The sequence below is a fragment of the Epargyreus clarus genome, unplaced genomic scaffold (genome assembly GCF_041222505.1).
Source record: "Epargyreus clarus isolate Ecla_fem2 unplaced genomic scaffold, WU_Ecla_fem_2.2 ptg000007l, whole genome shotgun sequence".
NCBI lineage: Eukaryota > Metazoa > Arthropoda > Insecta > Lepidoptera > Hesperiidae > Epargyreus > Epargyreus clarus.
In genome coordinates, this window is record NW_027332215.1 from 13539433 (window position 1) to 13557620 (window position 18188).

Below are 18188 nucleotides of genomic sequence, written 5' to 3' on the forward strand. Positions count from 1 at the left end.
TGTAATATTGCATCCAACGTGAAATTCCTTTTATAATAATATTTTATTGTCATTTATTAAATTTATTCATAACAGTGTTCGAAAACACGTCAGTACTGTACGATAAGTTCGTTACAATTTACACAGCCTCGGTAGCTTTAGTGGTAGAGCAGTGGACACCCGTGTCCTAGGTCGCTGGTTCGAGTCCAGCCCGAGGCGTTACTCACAGAAGTGACACTTTTTTCTTTTATTTTTCATTTTTAAAATATAACATAGATTTTACGAGTGTTTATTGTAAATAAATTTAGAAATTTCATTTCTTAAAATTTATTTTTTCCTTATAAATATATCGTGATTTGTATTTACTCCAACTTAATTTAAGGAAACATTCTATGGGTACTATCAATTATTTTATTGTATTAAAATATTTTTATTATTGAATATAGTATTAAGCAAGGAAGGGTTATGTTTTTCGCGAGTATGTTTGTCTTTCTTTATTTAGTCGGGTCTAACAAACTGCTGGATGAATTTCGACAATTAAGATGTTATTATATTCGTCACACTGACCCGAGTGGCCTTAGAGAGGTGTTGAAAAAAATCAATATGGCGGATTTTTGGCGCGAAATAGTAACAAATTAAAAAAAAAAGTTAACCGAACCTATCGAGTAGGGTGTCAAATGAAAGGAAATTAATCGGAAATTATAAAAACATATTTGTATATATATAACAGCAAGGTGACTGACTGACTGACTAACTAAATGACTTTTTCAGTTTTCAGAAATCAACGTACAGCCAAAACAGGTCAACTTATAGTTCTGAAATTTTGCGCATGGGTTCGCTATATAGCGTAAATAGGTACTAAGAAAGGCCTTTCGGAAATTCTACCCTTAAGTGGGTAAAAAAGGGGATGACAGTTTGTTTGAAATCCTTTAATTTTGAAGCAACTACTATAAAATCCGAGATCAACCCCATAGGGGGTAAAATAAGGGTTAAAAGTTCATTTGGACATCCGTCAATGTTGAAGCAAACAATAATGACTGAAACTTTAAATTACTGAAGTTATATATTTTATAAGCGTAAATGGTAAGATATATAAAATACTCGTATACATATGACATCGAGATAACTGTCTGACTAAAGACTAAGTTGCTGTGCCGGAGATCAACGCAAAGGGAAACCGCTGAACTGTAGTGTGCTGGAATTTAAAATATAAGTTCCTTATATAGCGTAAATGAGCACTACGAGGATAAAATAGAATTATATTGTTTGAACATCTTTTGTTTTTGAAGCAGATACCTACTATAAAACTTTATATTTGGCTTTCTGGATAAAAATAATGAAACGCCTATTTCACTGTTTTTGGAAATTCTACTTCAGCCTTTTTAGTGCAGTCGGGATTTTGATTTGTAATTAAATTGCTTCTTTATTTTATTTTTTTATATAACACTGAAATATATTACCACGTATGCCTTTGTATTTACAGAACTAATATTTTAACAAATAAACAAGATACATAAATTTTGCACGTCCAATGTGGTAGAACATAAGATACTTCTTATAAATTTAAGATCCTAGTAAAATACTATGTTCTTGCAGATTTGATTTGAATCGATTTGAACTTACATTCATCTCCTCTCAGAACCTTTTGTTTAGCCTTATGAACTTTTTGTACTAAAACAGATGGTAAGTACCTACTTATCGACATGAATCCAACAAGCCTAAACGTGATTACGATATGTATCCTGCTAAGTTGAAGCATTGCTTTGGGCAGCTTCCGGTCTACCATGCGGTGGGATCGATAATTTGTACATCATTATCTTCCGTCCCTCTGTTGGGCACGGTCTTCCTTCAGAGTGTGATGGATTTAGGCAATAGTCCACCGCGACGACTAAGTGAGAATTGGTAGGCTTCAATCAACTTTGAGAACTTTTTGTTGTGGTTATAATATCAATAGTTAGTGCACTTCTAGACTCAGTGAAGCGAGATGAAACTTATACTAAGTTATTTCTTATTTCTTTGCATATTTACAATGATTATTACAATAAGTTTGGCAAAGGTATCTCCGAAAGCCATAATTCTGTACGTATTGGCGCATGCGTAGTTTGTGCAAAATCTGAATGTCGTCAGAATTTCAACGTCCATTAGCATCGCCGCGCGGCTCGGTGGAAGAGCCCTGTTGCTTCGGAGCGAACGCCGAAGGTAGAGGGTTCGAGTCCCTCGCGGTGGTCAAGTTGCTGTCTCGCTGCCCACTTTTTTATTTTTTTATTATTGAAAATGCAATATAATTAGTCTGACTAATTATAAGAAAAATATGAATGCCTATGACTCATTGTAATATGACTTGTTCTTTTAAATGAACTAAAATTATTGTTGACATCTCTACTAATACCAAAACTCCCTGCGACTGAAATAAATATTCGTATTTTTTTAATTGTAATAGATTTTTTTCCATTTGTACCTTCAACAGTTTGTAAGCAGACGGTAGTTGTACTTTTAAAATGATTAAATTGCTTTGTATATTTTGCGAAAAAAATAAACTATTTTTTGAAGCATTTATAATAATCGAACCATATAATTAACAAAATTTTATTAACAACTTGGTTGGAAATTACAAAACTCATATTATGGAATCATGAAACTGTTACTAAAAAATGAGTACTTTGTAGGTACTCACTTCTAGAAAGTTCGAATTTGTTGATAAATATACTCGTATAAAATATTGTTTGTATAGTAAATAGTAAATAATCATAAGCGTCTTTATAACTCGTAATTTTGTCTCCACACAGTATAAAAAAATAATCTTTATAAAATATGAGATATTATAGGTACGATGCATTTTATATGAAACATATAGATACATACTATTTATACTGTTGGATATCAAGTCTCCAGGCAACAGAGTTGTTGACTGTCATTGTTAAAAATATGGATATAATCGAATAAAATACTAATTTACATTCCTTGATATTTTATTTGAAATACACGTATTGCATTTACTCAATACATACATAAAACTATTCTTAATAAACCATTAAGTAACTGTAATGTTTGTAAGAAACTCAAGGGTTATTTAACATGCACTGGCTCACCACTACACCAGCTCCGAGCAGGGCTGCACGTCATATCATGTTGTCAATGTTCATACATATCTATTTAATAGATACATACACTACAGTAACAATTTATAATAACTGTATAGAAGAAAGGTGTTTAGAATATTTATAATTTTAGAGTAATTACAGATAAAATAACTGCGCTCACAAGTTGGAATGAATACAAATAATTAATATTTTTTAAGAGCAAATAAATAAATTTTGAGAAATGAAGTTGTGAATTTTATTAACAATAAAAAACTCGAAAAATGTATCAGTTAAAAACGAAAAAGCAAATGTTATTTTTGTGAATAACGCCTCGGGCTGGACTCGAACCAGCGACCTAGGACACGGGCGTCCACTGCTCTACCACTAAAGCTACCGAGGCTGTGTAAATTGTAACGAAATTATCATACAGTATTGAACACTGCTATGATTAAATGTATTCAATGCCCTCTAGTGTTTTGTCAAAAGAACTGATTTACGCGACGAGCTTTGAAAGGGTAGCTTTCAAAGCTTCTCATGCCTTCTGCTGTACTGGTAAAGTATTTAGTACGATTAATGACCACTAGATGTCCTGTGTTTCCTATCTTTTGTATTACTTGAAAATTGTAATAATTACATTTGTATGGAAAAAACATTTAAGTTGTACCTGTAAACTTCTTTTTTTATAATTACCATGACATGTATATCATGTATTAATCAACCCAATACCTAGCTGAGTGCATCCCCTGAACATGACGTATATCAAAATAATAAAAACAAAAACTAAATCATTACATTTTTTAAATTTATTTCCCTAGCCGGGAATTGAGCGGGTTCGGATCAATCGAATGATTCTTGACAACCTAAAGAAAACGCACGATATTAGTTTTATTTTAATTTCTCTTATAAAAAAAAGGTCTGACTTAATTAAATTTTCTGATTCCTACCAACAGTTCCAAATATTTTTATATTCCCGTGAACTATAAAACAAGTAGCTGGTTGTTTAGTACTATGTATTATAATGATGAATAATAAAACATTTTTAAAATAAGTAGGTATAGATAATGCGATGTCGCATTATAAAACAAAAAAAAAAAACAAAAAGCAACGTCGGCTTCACGAATGTAACAACTACATATATGACGTGCACCACCGCGGTGGGATTCGAACCTACAATCTCCAGTACCAACAACCGGGCCGTTCCCATTGGGCTACGCGGCAATGCCTGTGAACGTTGAAATTCTGACGACATTCACAGTTTTCGCAGGTACGCATGCGCTAACAGACAAGTGATAAGTACTGCTTTCAAGAATTACATCTTATCATTAAACTACTCGTAGCATACTTTTTTTTCGTAGTGTGCTTTTGGAAGATGATATAACCCTTTGTGCTGCTGTGCTCCGTTTCGATAAGGTTGAGGTAAGGGAGACAAACTTTTCAGAAGTGTTCCAGCTAAGTCCTCAGCAGGGGTAGCTACTTTTCACCATCAGAACCTTATTACCATTGTGATAGTTTTGTGAATTGGGAGCGTATTTTTTAATGAGAGGAAAATCGTGTAAGGTTCCAATATAATGATTATCAAGAACATTTGTAAGCTAAGGATAAGTAGAGTTAGTAATTTTCACACGTTTTATTCATAAACATATATTTTGTCAGATATTCCACTAGATGGCGTTCTCTTGCCGCTGTGCTATGATATAGGAGGACATAATTCAGAAAATGAATAGAATTTGAATTACGTGCAATTTTCCTAGTTAAATTATAATGTGTAATTAATTATGAGCCATTGAATTTCAGTTACATAGCTTTAGTATGCAGTGAAATAAAACAGATAAAACAAGTGAACTATTTTTTTGGATGTCGGTAAAAGTTGCTTGGCTGTCATTTAGTTAGCACTTTACTTGTCGGTAGAGTTAGTGGCTTTTTCAATTTATGAGTGAAAGAACAAATTTTTGTTAAAATATTTTTTCTACTCGTACCAATTGGCATTGACGGTAAAATATTTTATTGTTATATACAAAATTATTTGACGACCAAAATGAAATAAATAATAAAAAAGGTAAAAATTTCAAAAATAAAAACGTAAGAAAAAATCAAAGACAATATAAATGTAAAAATTACGAAGAACAAATTGAGAAACGAAATATGTGAAAAAATGCAAAAAAAAAAGAATTCGGTAACGCTCCCGGGTGGGATCGAACCACCGCCTCTCAGACTAACAGTCGAGCGCGCTACCATTGCGCCACGGGAGCTTGCTTGTTAAGGGCTAAAAAATCCTATAGGTAACACACTATTAACTGTCTGATAAATATTGTGATTATGTGTGTTTACCTGTGGAACCACAAAATATATAGCGCTAGCAATAACCTATGAGCTTCGTCCGCAGAATTTATTAAGATGAGAAATTTTATAAGTTAAAATAGTTATATATTCTGGCTCAGTGGTGCAGGTGCTGGTCTGGCAGTGTTAAGTCTATATGGGTGTTATGAAGATCTGTCTTACTAGTTAAATTAAAACTTTTTACTAAAACATACTCGTATCATCACACGCGGAAAATAATGTTTAGTCGCTAATTTGTAAAATTTGTCGCTGGATTAGTTTTTGTCATAAAATAAATTTAAAGTATTTAAATTTGAACTTGCAAATGAAATTTTTGGATTGCTTGGAATATTTTGTAAAAAGCATTTGAAAATACATGTCTATAGGAAAAATCAGATTAATTGGAAGTATGGACTTAATGAAACAACACTGCTTCAGCCAACATACTATGTACTTTCTAAATATCAAAATAATAAAAAAGTGAATGGATGGATGTGTGTACAAGTACTCCATGATTTCATGGTCCAGATCCGTCTTTTCTGAGGGATTCGAAAATCGGCACCAAATTCCGAAGTAAAAATTCGAATTTATGGGGTCTGTTTTACCCGACTGCCAAGGAAGGGTTACGTTTTTCGCGCGTATCTTATATGTTTGTCTTTTTTATTTCGTCGGATCTCACAAACGGCTGCATTAATATCGACAGTTAAGGTGTCATTATATTCGTCTCAATGACCCGAGTGTCTTTAGATAGGTGTTAGAAAAAAAAATCTAAATGGCGGATTTTTAGCGCAAAATACTAACATATTTAAGAAAAAGTTAACCGTACCTATCGAGTAGGGTATCAAATGAAAGGAAATTAAACGGAGATCATAAAAACATATTTGTATATATGTTACAGCCAAAGTGATAAATTCAGATATTATACATAATATCTAATATGTATTTTGTATAATATATACTTAATTTGGTCAAAGTGATAAATAACACGGAATTAATCACTTTAACCAGCCATTATATATAATATTTTCAAAGAATTGGATAAAGTAATAAAACAAGTATAGGTAAACATTAGAAGTTTCTATTTTAACTTTCCTTAAGCATAAATTTTATTTTTTGTAATTTTATAATGAACCACATATCGAATAATAGACATTTTGAGATGTTTTATGTACACAATATACGTATATCAGCTATGGGGTGGAGTAATAAAATACATGCCTTACTATTATCTCTGATCGCTTATTTATATTTTGAGTACATACTGACTTTACATGACTTGGACCAATCCGGAACGGTTCACGATTCACGATAATTCGGACCTAAACTATATGATTCGTAGTTACTGTAATATAACAACCAAGATGACGTTGATAAAACATGATTAATCATTAATAATTTCAGTTAATCTTAAGATTTACCGTAATTCGGACTTTTACAATAACATATTTATTACTTTGACTAACTTTAACATGCTATTATATATAGCAGCCGGGTTAAGTAATAAATTTATCACATTTTCTGGACAAATTAGTTACAATACATTATAACCAGTCATTATGAATAATAGCTCTTTGATCACTTTGACTGTAACATATATATAAAATAGCAAGGTGACTGACTGACTGACTAAACCAAAACCGCTCTATTTAGAGTTCTGAAATTTTGCACATGGGTTCACTATATAGCGTATATAAGTACTAAGAAAAGCCTTTAGAAAATTCTACTAAAGAGGGTAAAATAGGGGATGACAGTTTTTTTATAAATCCGTTAATTTTGAAGCAACTACTATAAAATTTTGTATTTGGCTTTCTGGATAGGAACAAGGACACACCTATTTATCCCCTTCTGAAATCAACCCCGTAGAGGGTAAAATAAGCGTTAAAAGTTAATTTGAACTACCGTCAATTTCGAAGCAAACACTATGAAATTTTGTATCTGGCTTGTTGGATAAAAATAATTAAATACTACCCTTAACGAGGTAAAATAATGACTGGAACTTTGAACTACTGAAGTTAATTAGTCTTTAAAGCGTAAATGGTATTTTTTTCCGAAATAGTATCACGTTTTAAAAAAGAGTTAACCAAACCTATCGAGTAGGGTATCAAAATAAAGGAAATTAAAAGGAGATTACACATACATTATATAATATATACATACACATATATATATATATATATATATATATATATAAACACATCGAGATGACTGTCTGAATAAATGAGTAAGTTGCTGTGCCAGACATCGTAAAGGGAAACCGCTGAACATTAGCGTGCTGGAATTTTACACATATGTTCTTTATATAGCGTAAATGAGTACTACGAGGATAAATAAAATAGGATAATAATTTTACCCACTTCGATCGGTCCGAATAATTTAAAATTTCGAACACTTATGAATAACCGATGACAATACACGATTTTATTAATTTTATCCCATTCACCTCATTAGGATCGTCAGGAATCATCGTCAGGATTTTTAGTTTTTCAACTATAATTATTTATTGAAACTGAATAGTTTTTTCAAAGGTTTGTGAAGTTTACCAATTCGCACTTGGCCAGCGCGGTGGACTAACGCCTAATCCTTTTCATTCTGAGAGGAGACCCGTGCCCAGCAGTGGGACAATAATGGATTGATGATGAAGTATTTATAATTTTATTTAATTTTATTAAATAATTTAATATAAAATCGATGACACAAATTATTTGTTTGTTCTTTTTACATACAATTTAACATAAAACCACAGACCTATAAAACGTATTATAATACATTATAAAAAGAGAAAAGTCAAAAAACACCAAAAAATACAACCTGCATCATCAATGCCTCCAGAGAGAATCGAACTCCCGACCCATGGTTTGTAAGACCATTGCTCTATCCCCTGAGCTATGGAGGCTGTTGCTTTAAAATTCGAAAACTCCTATTGGGTGTGATCATTAGCAACAGCGCATGCGCGATACTGTGCAAGGTAGCCCTTAAGACATTTTTTCTATGTTTTCTATGTTTCTAGTTTGCCAACCTCCCATTTATTTTCAAGCTTTTTGATATTACTGTTTGTTGTTATAAATATTATAATGGCATGCGTTATAGATAGTATGTAAAAAAACCGTTTAAATAAATCAAGAGTATGTCTATAACATTCTCTTTTTTGTGTTGTTTTATTTCTTGGTTTATAAAGTTTGTTATTCTATTTTCATTACTACGTTTACATCTGTATTGCATGTGATGTTTACCTCTAAGTGGTCGTATATTAACGTACGTACACGTAAAGTTTGATTTCCAAAGAGAACTTGGACCAACTCAAGATGCAGTTTGCTTTTTGCTACTGCAAATACCTCAAAACATTTATAAAAACTACGTGTATTCAATTCTTCAATTGTCAGAATCTATTGTAATAAAGTAATAAAATAAAAAATTAAATGACATTATGACATACAAGGACCGAAAAGTTGTTGATCACTCAATATTATTAATGTACAACTTGCCGCGTAGTGTGATAATTAACGGGGCGTTCATTAAAACATATTTTTACATCACCTAGTTTTAGAGATTAGAGATCAGTAGATAATCGTCCATAGTAATACCTCAAGTACTCCTTATCCCCTGGTACGGCGAAGCTATGAAACGCACTTCGTAGCTATATTCGTAGCATTGCTACGACATAGATTCGTAGTAGATCCATTGAATTTACTCTACTTACCGAAACAAGTGAATATTTTTAAGGGTCATATTCTTACTACCATCATTTTTACCTTATCCAATTTAAAGTGTTTAATGTCTTATATTCGCATATATCGTTTAATAATAAGGAACAATTAAATAATATCGGTGAACGGTGTTGAATTTCAGAAACACACCTAAAAAATAAAATAGATGGACGATTTACCAAAATTTCATTTTTTTTACTATTATTTTCTATTTTCATTTAGAAATATTTTTGTAATGAATTTAACAACATTTTGTATATCATATATTTTGAGTTTTTAATTAAGACATTTTCATAATGGTTAGAGAAAAATAATGTATATTTTCGATAAAATTGTCTACATTTTACCCCATTAAAGTACCAATAAGTAAAAAATATGTCAAAAATCGAAAAAATATACAAAAACGTAACTGTCTTGCGGAATTTCATGTGATATGCGTGTTCCCTGGCGGGATTCGAACCCGCAACCTCCGATACTAACAACCGGGCCCTTCCTATTGGGCCACAGGGACACAGCGAATGATTTCGAAAAGTGACATATATTGTGTGTGTTTCTAAACAATTAACATATGTCGCATGTCGTTTAACAATGTAAAACTAGTCTGTTAGTCTGAGAGTACTACATAATTATAATTACAGTCTTACATGATTTTTTCATTTCATTTTTGTAAATATGGATGTAGTGAAGTTTTAGATTTGTATATAATTCATTATTTTCGACAAAATTACACTTATTGGAAGTTAGACTTAATAAACGAGAACCAATGGAATGATTTTATGGGGACTGAGGATGGTCAAACTTTGGTGGAGATTCCCAATACTGCTCATTGTTTTGACTGAAGCGTTACTTGCAATATCATCATCCTAACCACACGTAGTCAACTTCATCCTAACTAAAACAGGAGATTTTGTGTCTACCATGACCCCTTATCTTAACATAAACCCCACCCCCACTGCCCCTATGACCCAAGTTGTAAGCATCTTAAAAAAGTGGTCTCGGTCGCGCAGATCACTGGGAAAATTAGTGAATAAAGACCCGTAAAAGGCAGTAATACAAATTTTTTGAGATCCAAAAATTTACAAGTTATAATAAATAATGAAGTGGATCTTCATTCAAGGTTGAAATTAATTAGCCGATATTTGATACCTTTCTTTTTCAATTGTTCTTTGTTAAGTAGGTATACGTTCTTTTACTAAATACTAGTTGGAAACTTTTATTAACAAAATAAAGTATATTTCGTCGGTTTGCAGTTTACTGGCCAGTGATTTTGTATTGATAGTAAGTCATACGAGCGCTCAGTGGCCAGTATGATGGCCACATGTTTTTTTTTTGGTTTTCTCGTAAAATAATTAATTTCAAAAAGTTTTACTATAATATACCATTTAATTTTATGGCATAGAACATATTGGTATCATAGATTATTAAAATTTCCAAAAAAAGTGAGGGTGTGCGTTAAAGGGTTAACATGAATAATATGTCCCATCTTTACATACTTTCAGTCATATCCCGTATGGTCTAGTGGCTAGGATACCTGGTTAACACTCCGGGAGGCTCGGGTTCGATCCCCGGTGCGGGACTTTACCGACATCTATTTTTTTTCTATCTAATAACAACAAAACATATACAGGGTGAATTTTTAAAACGGGCCTTCAGGGCCAAATCCGAAACTATAAGGATTAGCGAAAAATGCTGAAAGGAGTTACGAGGCCGATTTTGAGAAAAACTAAAACTGCATCATTAGTTTATTAAAATATTTTTTTCCTTAGCCGGGAATCGAACGAGTTCATTTTGAAAAAAATTACACCTGTATATTATTCCACTATCTGATAGTGTCGCTTATAAGGATCAAATTCTGGGAAGTAATGTTATGTGACAAATTAAAGGAAAAGGAAAATTTTGAAGAAAATACGTATTTTTCCATACATTGGCATACTAATTCTTAAGGATTATACATAACAAATGATTTATGTATAATTCTTTAGAAACAGACATAAGTCATACCATTGAAGAATTTGTTGGTTAATTAACTAATTATTCGATGTTATGACTGTGACATACGGCTTAGTATAAGAAAGTAATAGTTTGGCAAATAAGTTACCACCGTTTTTAGGATTTATTTTTTAATGAAAATAGATAACTGATTAAATAGTAAATTCTTATTGTTTGTTGTTTACAACTTCGTTTCAACGTTAAATATGATTTTCTATATCTCTTTTTTAGTAATCACTCGGATTTTACTCTAAAAAGAAATTCTCGCAAATTGTCAACTTTATATCTGTATTAAACGAAACTCCGCCCATAGCAAGTAAATCTATTATAATGGTCCTAAAAATAACCTTAGCTAAGTCGGACATAAAAATATAAATTATTCGGAAAATTACGTCCATTTCGAATGATTAGAAGCATTGAGCTAAAAAAAATGTTAATACACGAAATGTTTAAATTAATAAATGGCGGGAACATAACTGCCAAATTAATATGAAAAAATATGTATTTTCTTAAAATTGAGGCTTTTCCTTTAGTTTGTCGTTTATCAATACTTTCCAGATTTTGATCCTTATAAGCAACACTATCAGATAGTGGAATAATATAGAGGGTGCATTTTTTTCAAAATGAACTCGTTCGATTCCCGGCTAGGGAAAAAGTTATTTAAAAAAAAGTAATGATGCAGTTTTAGTTTTTATCAAAATCGGCCTCGTAACTCCTTTCAGCATTTTTCGCTAATCCTTATAGTTTCGGATTTGGCCCTGAAGGCCCGTTTTAAAAATTCACCCTGTATATATATATATATATATATATGTTTTGTTGTTATTATATGTTTTGTTGTTATTAATATAACTTGTAATGCTTGCAAATTATTATCCTTAAATTATTTTTTTTAAGATATTATTGGATCTTACCGACGTGTAGCGTCTCATACATACGGGGATGTATTAAAATTCACGTTTTCACTCCTAAATAAAGGATTTTTCTAAAGATATTTGTTTGATAATTAAATTACCTATATTGTGTCTAAACTACGAATTGACTAAAAAACAATTGAGTCGAAACACATTGAAATAAACAATAATAATTGTTTGGTGCCTAATGTACATTATTTTTTGTAAAAAAATGTAAATATATATAGAACTGCAAATACATTTATATTGCAATTACAATAAATCAATTCAACCGTTAAATATTATTTCGCAAATTGTAGCGCCATCTGTCTGGTGGTGGTGGAGTATTGTTCATGCAGAGCTAGACCTTCGTACACGTCGCTAGGAGTTCCATGTCCTCACGACAGATAGCGGGGAATACGATGAAGCATATTTTTTATATTTCATTAGTGGTTTAAACTTACGTTGCTGCATCAAATATCAAATAAAAATTACCCTTCCTTCCACTTACCTATAAACAATTACTTTTATGCTATATATTTGTTTATTATTATAGGTGGCACCAAAATGAACTGATTTCTGTATAAAGCGAAAATTTATATTCATATTTATGTTATCATCACTTATACCTAAAGTTTACATACATTTGTAATATGTTTTGTTTATCGTACTGTAATATCTAAGACGTCCACTACATTTCATCTCTCCGGGAACTAATACAAATCTCCCACTTAATTTATGTATATTAAGACCGGCTTATAAATGAAAATAAATTGTATGCACTACGAATTCAATTATATACATAGATCTATTACATTAATCAAATACAAAAAACCCATAGAAAAAAATGACAATTGTGGCAACATTAGTTCTCGTACCGGGAATCGAACCCGGGACTCCTGGAGTGAAAACCAATTATCCTAGCCACTGGACCATACGGGACAAAATTGTACATATTATTATGAATAATATGTACAAGTGTATTGTTGTGTTTGTGTATTGTATACGTGTAATGTATTTGTGTGTGTATTGTACAAGTGTATTGTTTTATAATTAAAAAAAAAAACATTAATATAACTCACAATTTTTATTGGTTCGTTTGTCTAGGTGTTACTCACGTAATGATTTGCTTCGCTATCATAACCTAAACCTAAACCTAAACATTAATGTAATATAATGCTACAACAGTAATGTTAGGTGATTATGATAGCAAAACATTAATGTAATAATGCTCTCCATTTAATAACGAAACAAAGGCGGAGTTAATGATCAAGTTTTTAAATTTTTTTTTTCTGGACGATTAATTACTTTTATTAAAATATACATATATACGATGATAAATTTATAAAGGAAATATATTTATGGAATAAAATACAAAATAATTCAAAATTTTCTGTTCTACGAACATTTCTCCGTTGCTTCCAAATATGCGTCATGTACCAAAATAATCACAAAGCGTAATTTTCATATTTTTAACATTATTAGGGAATTCTAAAAATGTTTTGACCATTTTCACATAAATCGATCGTGTATTACGCAAAATATTAACAAAAGTTATTTCCAATGCCCGCAACGAAAATTTTAAATCGCATTTGTACTAGGGAGGCATGATACACGAAGAGATGAACGTTCCATTCTGTATGGAGAAGGTGTATAGATTGTATGGAGGCGGTATTTTAGACCCGCAATCGTACCAGGGCAACAGAGTCTCGTGGATATCATCTGTCGGATATGCCGGCAGGGTTGCCGATTAGTGAGAAAGTCCCCGATTTGCGGGAAAATCCAACTCAAATGGGGATTAGTGTGGGAATTGGTTCTGTGTGGGAAATATGTGGGGAATTTGACTTATTAACATTTTGTTGTTAATTAGTAATAAGAAATATTCGATTTTACTCATGAACAAGCCGATTCAAGCCCGAACTAGAATAACTCGTAACGATCGTAATCGTGGATGGATGATATATATAGGAATTAAACCTTTCAGAAGGTATGGCAGATTAAAAAAAGGAAAAAAATGTACCCTGTATGGCAATCTAGAGTTAAATGAATCAACTCTACAAAATATGGGTATGTAATTAAATGTAATTGAATGTCCAACTGCTAATTCTTCTCCATTTAATAACAAAATAAAGGCCAAGTTAATAATTGTTAAATTGTTAAAATTGATATCCTTTTCTGAACGATTGACTACATTTACCTTATAATAGAAACAGTGAAAAGCTGAATTTCCTTACTTGCAAGTAGTGATATTTTATTATCTCCGAGGCCCACCACCGTTTGTAGATGCTTGACGTATTTCACGTGGTACAACAAAAATCATGTTTAGATATAATAACCACATCTTGATAAAGTCATACCGTTTACAAACATTTACATACATTTTGAATACACATAGACAGTAACGTCAAAGCTTTTATTATTTCCTTCTTCTCCATTATAATATAGGGTCACAAAAAAAACCGCTTTATCGAAACGCAACAATTTACATTTTTTAAATCACTCACTGAAAAATGTCACTAATGTGTGCACTTGTATAGTGGGAGCTAAGTCTTAGGTCTGACAATACTGGGATAATCAGGTGGGCGTTTTGCTTGGCGGAGCGGTCCACATACCGGTCTGACGCGCAGAGGGTTCCGGGTTCGATCCCCGGACAAACAAATACCTGAAAGATGAATGAAGATTGATTATTGCCCTGGGCCTGGGTGTTTATCTATAAAATAATTTTTGCTATTACAATAGGCAATTTAGTGGTTAAATATTATTTCGCATATTGTAGCGCCATCTGTGTGGTGGTAGTAGAGTTGTGTTCATGCAGAGCTAGACCTTCGTACACGTCGCCAAGAGTTTCATGTCCTCGCGACAGATAGCGGTGGAATACGATGAAGCATATTTTTTATATTCAAGTAATGGTTTACATTTACGTTGCTGCATCAAATATCAAATAAAAATTACCCTTCCTTCCACTTACCTCACAATTACTTTTATACTATATATCTTTGTTTATTATTATAGGTTGTACCAAAATGAACTGATTTCTGTATAAAGCGAAAATTTATATTCATATTTATGATATCATCACTTATACCTAAACTTTATATATGTTACAGCCAAAGTGATAAATTCAAATATTATACATAGTATCTTGCTATTATGTATAATATATACTCATTTTGGTGAAAGTGATACATAATACGGAATTGATTACAATAACCAGCCATTATATAGAATATCTTCATAGACTATTACTATATGTAATAAAACAAGTATAGGTAAATATTAGAAATTTCTATTTCAACTTTCCTGGAGTGTAATTATATTTTTTGTAATTTTATAATGATCCACATATTTAATAATAGACATGTTGATGTTTTATACCCGGTCTCTGTACACGATATACGTAAATCAGCTATGGGGTGGAGCAATAAAATACAGCCTTACTGTTATCTCAGATCGCTTATAAATATTTTAAGTGAATTATAAGTACAGTTTTAGTACTTTACATGATTTGGACCCACCACTCAGAAACGTAATTGACATCATTTTTATCGGAAGAACATTAGAAACCATGGGATTGAAACCTAAGGATTTAAATATATTACTGTGACATAAACCAACTTATACCCTTAGGTAATTTAAACATAATTAAAACACATACCGTGTTTAACTTATGATACAATAGGTTCTTGTAATATAAGAACTTTAACTACAAACCATTTTCATAATACCTAATCATAATATTATTATCGTTTTGGTGTTTAGCACTTACTGGTTTTCCACATAACACTATCGTCATCATCATCAACCCATTACTGTCCCATCGCTAGGCACGGGTCTCCTCTTAGAATGAGGAGGATTAGGCCTAGGGTTGCCACCCGTACTTTATTATAAAGTATTGTACGTTATTTTAAATAATTGTACTCTAAACTTTATGAGTACAATAAAGTACACGAAAATACTTTATTTCCCATGATTTAATTTATGATCTTTATGGAGAAATTGCGTTATTAAACCAACTTTATAATCAGATATGTACTTTGTAAACTATCAACTGCACAAAATGGCAGCAAATATTTAGTAAGAGTGGTGATATTTTTTTTAATTTGTATAAAGAAATCTCATTTTTATTATCTATACCCGCCACGTTAGCAATTGCAGAAAGAGTTCTTTCTGTGATGAACAACAAATGACGAGACGAAAGAAACAAAGCGTCTTTTAATTTAATGAAAAAATAATGTCTCTTTAATTGTAATTTCAAAAATAGAGTATAAAGATGCTGTAGAATTGTTTAGCAAAGACACTAGTCTAATACAAACTGCAAAAAGCAATAAAAATATGTTTTTAAATATAATAACAAAGAAAATAAAAATGTACTTTATTTTGATACTATGTACTTTTTTATCTTACCCAAAATAACCAAAGTACTCTAATTACAAAAAAAAAGGTGCCAACCCTAATTAGGCCATAGCTCACTGCTCCGGTCAAGTGCGAATTGGCAGACTTCACATAACTTTCAAACCCCTTATTTTTAATTACTCGGGTATGCAGGTTTCCTCACGATATATTTCGTCACCGTTTAAGCAAGTGCCAAATAATTTGTAATACACACATAACATTGAAAAATCACATGTGCCTGGGATTCGAACCTGGGCCCTTCGAACAAAAGGCTGAATTGCTAACCACCAACCACTACGCTAAACAATACTACACATTATGATGATTATGACATTCATTATGTCATCAAAAATGAGTTTATCTTCGAAAGAAATAAATTCATCTTCTATTATTACACTATCTGATAGTGTTCCTTATAAGAATGAAACTGTGCAATAGTGGTATATGAGAAACTAAGAGAAAAGGCTTATTTTAAAACATACATTTTTTATACATTCACGTATAGTAACAGTTTTCAATGTTTAATTAATCGTAATCTTTAAGCCAAATCACTCGCAACACATTTTTAATCACACCAAACGTTATATAAAATAGTTCCTGTACACTAAACAAACGGGCGAAAGTCGTCCTTAATTCGAATTTGTTGTATCAAACTCAGTTTTCAGATTTAAGATAGATAAATGCAGCTTCACTTACCAAAAAACATTTGTTATCATTATTATACGTTACCATCCATTACTTTAGTAGCGCCGTTGCATTATCACTGTTATGGCTAAAAGATTTTTATGTAAAGGATTTCTTGAAATTAATCCATTGCAACGAATAGTATTTACTCTAACTAATAGTAATTGGTACCTACTCTATAATCCACTTAATCTATATTTGTCAGTATTTTTAAAACGTACATTACTTAAACGGCGAATATGTTTTTAGAGAAATCCTCTATCTCAGAGTGAAAACCATATTAAAATCTTCTAAATGCTTCTAGGGATTTAAATATTTGGTTAGCACAGTGAGACCATTTTAGCAGACCCTCTCATGTATGAGACTTCATGCTTCAGAGAGGTCAAATTATAATATACTTTAAACAAAATAATAAAACGCTAATAAATAATTTGTAAACATTACAAATGTATTAAGAAAACAACAAAACATAAAAAAACATAAAGTAGACACAGGATATGGCTAACTCCCGTACCGGGAATCGAACCCGAGCCTCCTGGGTGAAAGCCAGGTATCCTAGCCACTAGACCATACGGGATTCAACTGATATAAGCAAATTCACCATCATATCAAACTACAACGATAGTATATCTCTGCTAATAAAACATTGATATTACAATAAAAAACATAATTGTTTTTGTTGGCTATTTATTAATAGCCCTTACTATATTTTCTCGAAGCTTTTCGGGGCATTTCGACTCCACCTTTACCTTTGTTTTGGATAAAGCTAGGATCCTGAATTTTCAGTGATCGAGAGGCCATAGCATAACGAGATATATTCCCAAATATCATTTAATTTGAAATGACAGTGTGTAAATTCCTTAATAGTAGCACATTAAAAAACAAAGAGTTACTAAAGTACCCTTAAATTTCAAAATTTGAACACTTTTACTTTTTAAACTATAAAGCAATGAAAGACTAAAATGCATCACATTTTAAGTGTTCCCATACAGTGGTGGTGGTGGTTACATAACTGTCGTGTGCATGGACCTCCGCAAAAAAGGCATACGAACACGCACTGCGGTTGCCTTTTAGCTTAACTTTATTTCAGTACTATCACGGATTTCTGCCGAACAGTAGCCTTAGTACATCAGATCTGATACAGCCGCTACGGG

The 18188-nt window shown here is 31.8% G+C and overlaps 3 non-coding genes across 3 annotated transcripts; all 3 read right to left on the reverse strand.

Moving 5' to 3' along the window:
* Positions 1-5236: 5236 nt before the first annotated feature.
* TRNAN-GUU (transfer RNA asparagine (anticodon GUU)) lies at positions 5237-5308 on the reverse strand. Its single transcript has one exon. It is a non-coding gene; the product is annotated as a tRNA-Asn (tRNA).
* Positions 5309-8195: 2887 nt separating this feature from the next.
* Positions 8196-8268, reverse strand: TRNAV-UAC (transfer RNA valine (anticodon UAC)). The gene has a single exon. It is a non-coding gene; the product is annotated as a tRNA-Val (tRNA).
* A 9271-nt stretch (positions 8269-17539) lies between these two features.
* TRNAE-UUC (transfer RNA glutamic acid (anticodon UUC)) lies at positions 17540-17611 on the reverse strand. Its single transcript has one exon. It is a non-coding gene; the product is annotated as a tRNA-Glu (tRNA).
* Positions 17612-18188: the final 577 nt, after the last annotated feature.